The sequence below is a fragment of the Schistocerca piceifrons genome, chromosome 8 (assembly GCF_021461385.2).
Source record: "Schistocerca piceifrons isolate TAMUIC-IGC-003096 chromosome 8, iqSchPice1.1, whole genome shotgun sequence".
Classification (NCBI taxonomy): Eukaryota; Metazoa; Arthropoda; class Insecta; order Orthoptera; family Acrididae; genus Schistocerca; species Schistocerca piceifrons.
Window position 1 is genome coordinate 288,923,320 of NC_060145.1, and position 12,662 is coordinate 288,935,981.

The window sequence follows — 12,662 nt, forward strand, 5'->3', positions numbered from 1 at the left end:
CTGATACTCAGATCAAGCGAAATCGTTTGATGTAGCTCATGATAACAGTCTGTTAAATATTAATTTGCCAGTATCTATTGATTTTTGTTTTTGCACGTTTTTATCTATTTCCACGTTTTTCAGTGTTGTTGAATTAAAACGTTATATACACAGAATTCGGTCTTTCACTGCCTATATTTGCGTTCTTACTGATATTTGATTCATGGACATTAGACCGAAGTCCGAGTGGACGCAGGAACTATACAAAGAGGCATTAATACACGGCCTAGGGAGGAGAAGAGCAATTGGCACCTGGTAAAAACGGATGAATCAGCAGTAGCAGGTCATGCTCTAGGACTGAGAGACGACCAAATGCATTTTTCTGACATTGTGGCTTTATTAAGTTCTAATAACTACTACTCCACGTTGTTTGGATAGGCCATCGAAATTCAAAAGAACAAAACCAACTTCAACAGGAAAGGAAAAGGATGAAAATTAGTCAAGCTGTGGTTCTTACACAGCAAAGAGCGCCAACTTTGCCTCACAAGCCCGTATCAGTCGCTGCGCAGTCAGCGCCGTGGATTGCTATCCGAAGGGGCCCGCTTTCGATTCCTGACTCAGAGGGGATTTTCTCCGCTCGGGGACTGGATATTGTGTTGTCCCCACGTTCCTATCACTTTAATTGACATTCCACTGTTGAGATGGCTGTATGGGTAAGCCCCGAAAGGCAATAATAATAATAATCAAAAAATTAAAAGCTCTTCCCCACAGCGAGCTCCATAGCAAACGTAGGCGTGACTGCGGCCTTCGGCAGCGATCTGATGACGTCACGAACTGACCATTGCGTGGATACATATAAACAGTTGGGCTTGCTGAATTTTTCTGAGTCTGTAACAGCTTTCTGCGTCGATAAGGCGTCCGATGATGTCTCCAGCACCAGCAGACGAAACGTGAGGCAGAGAATTATGCATTTGGATCACGGCCCATAAATTAAACATCAGCAAGCATACAGTTTTCATGTGATTATAACCGCCTCTTTGTGAAGCATTCCCAATATCATACGTATGCAATGAACGATCTGTATTGCTAGCCAACAACAGTCCGCAGCTCGTGGTCTAGTGGCCATCGTTGCTACCTCTGGATCACGCGGTGTTGGGCTCGATTCCCGGCAGGGTTGGGGATTTTCTCTGCTCGGGGACTGGGTGTTGTGTTGTCTTCATCATCCCATCATTATTCGTGAAAGTGGCTATAACGGACTGTGTGCAGACTGGGAATTTGTACGCCCGCTGATGACCGCGCATTTGAGCGCTCCTCAATACAAACATCGTCGTAGCCAACAACACGACTTTAATTTAAAAGTTGCTTAATATGACTTGTAAGACTCGTCGTAATTCTAACCTAGAGCTTGCCTGGAACCATGGATATGGACTAGCCACCAGAGAAAAAAGCAGCTGCCTCAGCTGAAGGGAGTTTTTTTCTGGCAGGAGCACTTGGATGGACGGTTCTTGTAATAAGAGTCTTGGCAGACGCTTTAGCAGACAGCAGATGTGAGTATAAATCTTTCTGGCAGATTAAAATGTTATGCCGGACTGAGACTTTAACTCGGGAACTCTGCCTTTCGCAGCCAAGTGTTCTACCATCTGAGCTACCCAAGCATGACCCACGGCCCCTTCTCACAGTTTTACTTCTGCCAGTACCTCGTCTCCTACCTTCCAAATTCACAGAAGCTCTCCTGCGAACCTTGCAGAACTAGCAGTCCTGGAAGAAAGGATATTGCGAAGAAATGGCTTAGCCACAAACTGGGGGATGTTTCCAGAATGAGATTTTCACTCTTCAGAGGAGTGTGCGCTGATATGAAATTTCTTGACAGTTTAAAACTGTGTGCTGGACCGAGACTCGGAACGGGACCTTTGCCTTTCGTGGGCAAAATTCTGTTTTTCAACATAATCTCCGTCCAATATGACGGCCTTACTCCACCCTACTGGGAGGGGTAGTACTCCCACATAGTACCACTCTACTGGTCGAAATAGGAGCCAACGTCTTGATGCATCAATAATTTCCCCACCATTCACGCAATGCTACCCGAGGAGTGCATCGTTTATTAGACCATATAGATGGAAGTTCGAAGGTGTGAAGGTGCGAGCTGCGGTCTGTAGGGTGGGTGAGGAAGAAGAGTCCATTTAAATTTTATGAGCTCCTCTTGAGTGCGCCGAATTGTGTGAGGCCTTGTGTTCTCATGGAGAAGGAGAAGTTTGTTTGCATTTTTGTGGTGAGGAACATACTGCAGCAGTCGCAGCTGTATTCGGGCGGACAGGTTTCCGCGATCTTGTTGCGACGATGACAGACTCCTCGACCAACGAATCGCCGTGCTTTTGTTCACTGCCAGGTCTCCGTAGACATTCTGCAAGCCCCTAGGAATATATGCGATTCTCCAGTTTTCCGCCAAAAGAAACTCAATGACAGCTGCCTTCGTTTCGGATACCATTTTTAAACGGATATTGGCAGGAAAAAATGTGTTGCATTACTTATTGATCGCCCCTTGTACATCTATATTTCAGTGGATCGCTCTCACGTTGTTTATGAACGAAACAAGAATACAGTAAGATTATTCTGAGTGTCTGTTATGTATAACGGTGAAAGATCACATGAAACATACCTATGAAGTCTGGACAACAAAGTACTACCAGATAAGTATATCCACAGGAGTTGTGGATTTGGAAATCTACGTCATTAGTGAGTGTTAGACTTACTACCAGTTAAAATGAGCAATAAGTAGGTCACAGTCTCATGGTTGTCAGTGGTCATAATGCTTAGCTCATCAACAGACAGGTAAATATACACTTCCCTAAATAATTTTCGACGAATAACGGGATTGTTACTTTGTAGAGGGTGCGCTCTCTTCCGTTATCAGTCATTGTCCGAACTTCTGCTCTGTTTCTAAGGGCCTCTCTAAACATTGGCCGTCCAACCCCAATCTTCCTTATATCGCTCAGAAATACGAGATTCACAAGTGGATGTGCCTTACTAGGAGACATAGGTAAGGTTTGATGTAGGTATCCTAAAGGGTATGGAGCGTACGGATAATGAAGTTACGACGTCAGAACTCGCAGCGTCGTGTCACCACACAGCTTAACGATCGCTGCTGCCTCCCAGCAGTTACTGTGGGAAACTCTTTGACGATCTGTTCGTCGTCTAAAGTTCTCAGCTGGATGTTCCTCTTGTACTCCTTGTGCTTCTCGTCAGCTGTACTGCTGCCATATGAAGGTGATACACCTTGTGAACTCCGCAAAACAGTTTCTTTGCAGTAACACAAGCAGCCACTTACCCTGACCTGCCAGAGCATTATGACCACCTACCTAATGGCCGGTATGTCCACCACAGTTGGCATCACATCTGCACACACAAGTCACCTAATTCCCGTAAATTCAGGGGAGAGGAGTGATGAGCTCTGAGCCCACATTCAATCACATCTCAGATGTGTTCGATCGGGTTCACATCAGGCGACTTGGGGGCCCAGCACATCAGTCAGAACTCGCTACTGTGTTTCTCGAACCACTTCATCACACTGCTGACCTTGTGACATGGCGAAATATCTGGTTAAAAAATGTCATTGCTGTTGGCAAACATAATCGTCATGAAGAAGTGTATACAGGGTGTAACAAAAAGTTACGGCCAAACTTTCAGGAAACATTCCTCACACACAAAGAAAGAAAATATGTTATGTGGGCATGTGTGCAGAAACGCTTACTTTCCATGTTAGAGCTCATTTTATTACTTCTCTTCAAATCACATTAATCATGGAATGGAAACACACAGCAACAGAACGTACCAGCGTGACTTCAAACACTTTGTTACAGGAAATGTTCAAAATGTCCTCCGTTAGCGAGGATGCATGCATCCACCCTCCGTCGCATGGAATCCCTGATGCGCTGATGCAGCCCTGGAGAATGGCGTATTGTATCACATCCGTCCACAATACGAGCACGAAGAGTCCCTACATTTGGTACCGGGGTTGTGTAGACAAGAGCTTTCAAATGTCCCCATAAATGAAAGTGAAGAGCGTTGAGGTCAGGAGAGCGTGGAGGCCACGGAATTGGTCCGCCTTTACCAATCCATCGGTCACCGAATCTGTTGTTGAGAAGCGTACGAACACTTCGACTGAAATGTGCAGGGGCTCCATCGCGCATGAACCACATGTTGTGTCGTACTTGTAAAGGCACATGTTCTAGCAGCACAGGTAGAGTATCCAGTATGAAATCATGATAACGTGCTCCATTGAGCGTAGGTGGAAGAACATGGGGCCCAATCAAGACTTCACCAAGAATGCCTGCCCAAACGTTCACAGAAAATCTGTGCTGATGGCGAGATTGCACAATTGCGTGCGGATTCTCGTCAGCCCACACATGTTGATTGTGAAAATTTACAATTTGATCACGTTGGAATGAAACCTCATCCGTAAAGAGAACATTTGCACTGAAATGAGGATTGACACATTGTTGGATGAACCATTCGCAGAAGTGTACCCGTGGAGGCCAATCAGCTGCTGATAGTGCCTGCACACGCTGTACATGGTACGGAAACAACCGTTTCTCCCGTAGCACTCTCCATACAGTGACGTGGTCAGCGTTACCTTGTACAGCAGCAACTTCTCTGACGCTGACATTAGGGTTATCGTCAACTGCACGAAGAATTGCCGCGTCCATTGCAGGTGTCCTCGTCGTTCTAGGTCTTCCCCAGTTGCGAATCATAGGCTGGCATGTTCCGTGCTCCCTAAGACGCCGATCAATTGCTTCGAACGTCTTCCTATCGGGACACCTTCGTTCTGGAAATCTGTCTCGATACAAAGGTACCGCGCCACGGCTATTGGCCCGTGCTAATCCATACATCAAATGGGCATCTGCCAACTCCGAATTTGTAAACATTGCACTGACTGCAAAACCACGTTCGTGATGAACACTAACCTGCTGATGCTACGTACTGATGTGCTCGATGCTAGTACTGTAGAGCAATGAGTCGCATGTCAACACAAGCACCGAAGTCAACATTACTTTCCTTCAATTGGGCCAACTGGCGGTGAATCGAGGAAGTACAGTACATACTGACGAAACTAAAATGAGCTCTAGCATGGAAATTAAGCATTTCCGGACACATGTCCACATAACATCTTTTCTTTATTTGTGTGTGAGGAATGTTTCCTGAAAGTTTGGCCGTACCTTTTTGTAACACCCTGTATAGTGTGCAACTAGTTTATGATAAACCTTAGCCGTCATGATGCCTTGCACGAGCTCTACTGAACCCATCAATGCCCACGTGAATGTTCCCCAGAGCATAATCGAGTAGCCGCCAGATTGTCTCCGCCCCGCAGTACAGTTATCAAGGAGATGTTCCCATAGAAGACGGCGGATTCGGGATTAATCAGACCATGAAACAATCAGTACTGCGCCAAAGTCCAGTGCCGATGGTCACGAGTCCATTTCAGTCGTAGTAGTTGCCCATGTTGTGGCGTTAACATTGGCACATGCATGGATCGTCGGTTGCGGAGGCCCATCGTTATGAGTGTTCAGTGCACTGTGTGCTCAGACACACTTACACTCTGCCCAGCAGTAATGTCTGATGCTAGTTCCACCACAGTTCGCCACCAGTCCTGTTTTACCAGACTGCCCAGCCTACTACGTCCGACATCTGTAATGAGGGGTGGCCGCTCAACCACACGACGTCTGGTTTCACCACAGCACTCCTCGAACACCCGACAAGTTGCGCAGTTTCAGAAATGTTTGTGCAGAGCCTCCAGGTCATCACAATATGCCTCAGTCAAACTCAGATAGTTCACGCGCCTTCACCATTCTACACAAGGGCAGCACGTTCAGTGACGCTGCATGCACTGTGCGTATGTCTGACTAGCAGTCATGCCTCGCCAGTTGACTCTGCTGTCACCTGGAAAGGTTTATATCGATAGTACGTCGGTGATCATAATGTTCAGGCTGATCAGTGTATATATGTTTGCCCTTCTGGCAGAAGCCAGTGTGCGACTGAGGGCTCTTGGAAACGGCGGTATCTAATTGACGCTGTCGCCTCGTGGGTGGTGACGTGGAGGCATGGTCTGGAAACCCGTCAGTTCCTTGTCCCTCTGACTTCAAGACCCTAACAGTGTTATGATACGAGAAATGTATGACATTATATGGAGGGCAGCTCGATTTTTCCGTATACACGAGTAATCGTGTGAGGAACAAACTCATGCAAATTACCTCCGAATTTTTATTGAGCACTATCCTCTGGCAGAAGTTATGGAATTTGTTTGTAATTTTTCCAATTTTTTGCCAATTTGCAAAAGGCACCAGTTCCAAAAGTTCCTTTGTCACAACAATAACCATCCAAGTGTGGGGTCGTCAACCCCCGTTTGGCGCGTCCCCAGGTGCGGATAGGTGAATGCTCGGCAGATATGCAAGGTAAGTGGGAAATAAAATATCACCCACGGACCAAAATGACAACCAAAATCCATTCTCCGTCTGACTTGGAGCAAGCAGCAGTATGGTCAGCGTCTGTTCACCAAGAGGTGCGGCTGCAATATGTACTCCAGGAACTGACAATCCCTGGTTCTAACAAACCTAGTGGGCAACCGCTGCACACCATCGCTTTCGAGCAACCATGGCTCGTACAAGTAATAACAGCAATACCCCAGGTTGTTGTAACCAGTCCCATCCGCCAACAGACGGCAACCACGCATTAGGATTCTGAGGTACACGGGCTTCCACGAATACAGAGAAAATAGGAGTTCTCTGGCAAATTCCCACTCAAGACGACATACTTAGGGTCTCTCAACATCAACCCTCTCATACAGCCTGGAAAGCTGCACAACCTAGTGACAGAACTCGATAGACAGAAGATTCTAATCCTTGCGCTCAGGAGACACGTATCACAGACGAAGACACCACGGACTTCGGTAAATAACTCATGTTTAAAAGTAAAACTGACAGCCGCGTTGCCAAAGGCGCTCCACCACTGGGGATGGCCTTCATGGGTCACAAGACCATCGTCGAATCCATAAAAGAAATTACATCAGTAAACAACCGACTGATGACTATGCGTTTTCAGTGTGCCTACAAAAAGTACACACTGATCAACGCACACGCGCCCACTAACCAGAGTAATTAAAAGGACCCACAGGCCGCAGAAAAAAATCTGGTCGACCATCGAGAAAGTGATGTCCAAAGTCCACAGATATGACGTCAGACTCCTCCTTGGCGACTTTAATGCACAGATCGGCAGAGAAAAACGACACAGGAAAACAGTTGAAAATTATCCAGCGCCTAAATTGACTAACGAAAATGGCACAAGTTTGATAGAACTCTGCCAACAGAACGACCTCAAGCTCATGGCGATATCCCTCAAAAAATACCCCGGAAAACAGGAAACCTGGCCCTCAGCAGTCCAGCAGTTAGGTGAGTTCCAAATCGACCATGCGGTAATCTCGAACCCAGTACAGAAAGAGATCCGCAGTGTGCGGGTACGCAGGAGAGCCCACACGAGTCAAAGTCAGAATCATCCCAAAAAGAACTTTCAGTAAGAAAAGCCCCTTACCAAAATTTGACACAAAGAAGATCGGAGAATCTGGAACGAAAGAAGCCTGGGAAAAAGAAGATGTAAATCACTGGCAAAATTTACACCGAAAAATCACAGAAAAAGCACGAGCCCTCATTCCTCTGAAGACGAACGTCAAACACCGTTGGTGGGACACCGCCATCGAGAATGCACTCGTCACTAGGAAAGTTGCATACCAGAACTGCAAGAGCAAAAATTTCCAGAAAATTTACAGGCTTCCAACGAAACACGAAAAACTACCGCAAAAATTATCAGACTAGGCAAGAGAAAGGTCATGAAGAAACAGTTGGACTTCATAGAGGACAACTTCCTTAACTACAACTCAAGAGATTTCTACAGGACGTTTGCAGTGCAAATCCGAAGATACACACCACCGAACCTCTGCTTCAGTTAAGTGATGGAAAATTGGCACTGACAGATAAGGATAACTGCTAGGTGCTGGCACAGTATTTCTCAATACTTCTGAATTGCCCAGAACCCTGAGAGATTCAAAGAGGAAGAACCGACAGAGAAGCACAAATACTCACTACCCCCGACACAAGATGAGGTCCATAGACACATCCTTAAACTCAAAAACAATAGAACATCTGGTGAAGACGGAATAATGGCGGAACTACTGAAAAACTCGGACAAAACTCACTTAGAGATCTCACACAGATTATCACAGACCTCTGGACATCAGAAAAGCTGCCAGATGACTGGAAATGCGCACTGATTCATCCATTACATATAAAAGGCCACCGAACAGACGTAAACAGTTACGGGGGCATTTCCCTAATACAAGTCACATACAAGATCCTTTCAGCACGCCTACTCAAAAGTACACAGGACCAGCTGGAACACAAGATGGGCGACTACCAGGCGGGCTTCCGACCTGATCGCTCCGGCGCACAACAAATCTACAATTCGAAAACCACGCTGAAAATCAAACCCTCAGAAATACCAAGTCGTATGCACTTTCGTTGCCTTTAAGAAAGCGTATGACCCGTTGACCCCCAGTCGTTGTTCAACATCCTGTAAGAACAAGGTTTAGGCAACAAGACACTGAGACTGTTCAGACAGACACTGACGAACACGACACCAAAAGTGAAATTTAGAGGGGAAATTTCTGCACCCTTTGAGATCAGGACAGGCATGCGTCGAGATGATGGTCTCTCACCACTCATCTTTAGCATAGTGTTGGACAAAGTCATTAAGGAATGAGAGAAAGAGCTGAAATAACAAGGATACTGGAAGCCAGTGCGACTAGGACGATCCAAGAATGTACTGGAAGTTGGATGTTTAGCATTCGCGGACGACCTGGCACTACTTGCAGACAACGATACCCTAATAATAAGGCAGGTAGAACTACTCAAATAGTGCGCAGAAAAAACTAGGGCTACAGATCTCCTCCCAAAAAACAGGGTTCTTCTGCACGAAATTCAACATACTGAATTTAAACACAAAGTAGGGCAAGATCAACAGGGCAATGCTGCAGTCATTTTTTACTAATATTTTATTAGCACAATGCATTTCGGCAGCATGCTGTCATCATGATTGAAATCGCCAACAGAAACGTAAGTAAACGTATTAATATATTACTTAATCATACTATTCACATACTGTACACACGTAACAGATTTATCCTTCGACACAGGTTTATTTTTCGATTCTTAACCCCACTGGCACACACAGCTAATGTACCTAACCTATGAGCTGATGTACAAGTAACTGTATAATGCACCTGATGATGGCAGCATGCTGCCGAAATGCATTGTTCTAATAAAATATTAGTAAAACGTGACTGCAGCAGTATAAATTATTCCACATGATCTTTTAACACAGTCGAAGACCTCAAAGAACATCCATATAACATGCATAAAATTAAATTTCACACATTTTAATTACCTAGAGGAAGAGCTCGAACCGACAGGAAATTCGTCACTACAATACTATAATCTAACCTGAGGTGCTATACGCCTGCGAGACACTGAGGCTACACATCAAGGGCGACCTAGACAAGATCCTCACAGGGGAAAGAAAAATTATCAGGAAAGTTATTGGACCAAAACTTACAGACGAGGGATACAGCCTTCACTCCAGACACACCACAGAGAAGTTGTCCAACCTCGCAGCGGACGGCAAAAAAGGCTAATAAAACTTTACGGCCACATCAACAGACTCCCACAGACCAGAATCGCCAACAGAATACTAAGATACAGAGAGAGGCGCAAAACCACTACACCTTGGATAACACAAGTCAAAATTGATCTGGAAAAAGCACAGGTAGATTCAGTGGACGCTACAGATAAAAGCGTCTACACTCTACAGACACAAAAAACTCAAGTGGAAAGCAGTGTCAGAGGAGACAGCACCTAAAGCCACAGGACCTGACGTTAACGTTTATGGGGTAACACACCGATTTGATGGCATCAATTTCCCGACACGCCATGCCAGCAAAGTGTGCCTCAACACAAACCTTTTTTACATACACTTAACGTTCCTTTTCGACGTTTTACGGTAGCTGTCGGAAAAACTTACGTTGCACAATTCGGCAGCGACTCGCCTTCTCCACCACTGCGTAGCAGCGAGGAGAGCTCCGCCTACCATCCTAAGGGAGCCATGGGTCTGATGATGGTTTTGTAGAAAGAACCGAAACCGGTTACCTATATTATTAAAACATACATGATGTGATCAAGACTGAACTTTAGTCAAAATATAACAATTAATTGATCACTGCTTTCCAAAAATGTTTACCAAAATTGTGCCAAGTATGTGTGTCAATTTGTACCTCTCTATCTAGATTAGTCCGTGATTTATTCAGTTTTCAAATTTATACTGACTTTTTGATCACCCGGTATATACTGACCGAATTTAAGAATTTAAAATGCTGTAATAATACACTCAGTATTAAACATCATAATCTTATGTTGAAGTTTTAACACAGTGAGACAAGTTTTACAGATAGAAACTGTGAATGTCTTGAGGCAGCTTAACTCACTACGGGCAGATTATCCTACCTATAGTCGTCCAGTATTTAAGAATGAGATCACTTAGCGACTTCCAGCAAACTTAAGTTTCAAATATTTATGAATTTTTTTCTCTCTGACACCCCCCCAAATTATGAAAGGATAAAATTTATCGCTTGCATTTTCGCTGTTCTTGCTGTAAAACTTCAGCTTCGGACGTGAAGTTTAAATTTATTACTTCTTTAGCATTAAGTCTATTCGGAACAAATTTTTTAAACGGTGTCCACATATATCACCAAATGTAGCCACAAAATTATATAATTGAACGACACATTTTTCCGGAGTTATGACGCCATGAACATCGAGATGCGGCTTTCCCTTAAGCCTGAGCGCAAATTACCCAGACTATATTCACCCATTGATTGATAATTAGAGCAATGGGCGACTTTCAACAAATCTGAAGCATCATTTGAAACGTTTTCATAAATTTTTCTGGCTTACGTGCCTAACTTCAAATATTTAACATTTTACCTCACTTGTAAAGAAATCAGATGTTTCAACTTGCTTTATAGAAGGGAATTCGATTCTTTAAGGATTCTAGGGTTTACTGGTACACGTTAACCTGTAGAGAGTAGTATAAGGAGACAAAACGTGCTGCTATAGGCGACGAGTGCAGCTGTGGTAACAGTGGCTACCAAAGCAGCGTTTCTGACGAAACGATATCCATGTTGGTCGTCAGAAAGGAAGTACCTGATAATCCTTTAACATTTGAGAATGAGGCAACTGGAAATGAGGAGACAACAAATAAAATGAAGACGCTTGAAAAGTATGCAAAATAAAAAGAGTCGGGAGAAAAGAGAACAAGTTTATTTAATGGTACCCTGTCAACATCTACGAATCTTGCTTATGCGCATGACTGAGTGCAGCGCTGACGTTGATGGTCCTTGAGATTTCCGCGGAATCGCTACCTGAAGAGTCAATGACCCTTGTACTCCTCGCCATTCAATGAACATCCCAGCTGCCATGAGATGTACCACACTAGTATTTAGAAATTCTGACACGATGTGTGTGTGTGCGTGTGTCTGAGTTTCTGTTTGTGGCTGTGTGTGTATGTGTGTGTGTGTGTGTATTTCTGGAGATAACACGTTCAGAGTAACTCCACTTTATTGTTAGTTATGGTGAGGAGCAATTGATACCACTCCATTTGCTTTTAGTCTAATCCATTGTGGAATACTTGAAGTTCAGAGCAGATGATCGATGACGCCTGTTACTTCTGATATTGAATTTGTTGATATCATTACTCCTTTAACTTATATGTATTATGACGAAATATTTAATTATAGCAGCCTGTACTTACATTACATACCTACGAAGGTTCCCACAAAATTATCGTTAGCAAGCTTTACACACTACATCGTATACAGACTGAGTCACCTAACATTACCACTGGAAACACCAACCAAACCACAAAAAACACTGAATAATTAATTCTGCAGACCAAAAGTGAGGAGAGGAGCTGGTGTAAGTAATTAACACAAACCATTGAGAAATTCACAGAAGTATGATTTTCAACACATGGTTTTTTAAATGGAAACTTGTTGTTATTTTTGTAGCACAACTGAAGGTAGAAAAAACTACTTAATGAATCCTCTTTTTTATACTGTAAAATGTTGATTACATCCGGAGTACTTTGTAACGTAAAGTCGATGCTTGAGTAACTCCTCAGCAGTTCAATCGTGTGTATCGGAGAGAACGGAATTAATTAGGGTTACAAAAAGAACAGTGATAACGTGGTACAGAACGTACGTTACGTCCACATGCCAACATTTTTGTTAGTGTTTTTGTCTGAAGAATACTGTACGGCACTGATTTTTTAGAAGAAAATGTACATTACATGAGAATGTAGTGAAACTTACATATTTGTTTTTATTTTCAATTACAGAATGTAAAAGAGTGTGTCCTGAGATTTCAGGCCAATAAATTTTCAAAGTGGTGCCCATCATTTGCTGCACATATTTGCACTCTACTGCGTAATGAATGTCTTACACGACGCTGTACATCTAGTGTAATGCTGCCACAGGCTGCCTTAATACGATGTTTCATGTCCTCTGGGGCTTTAGGCACATCACGGTGCAC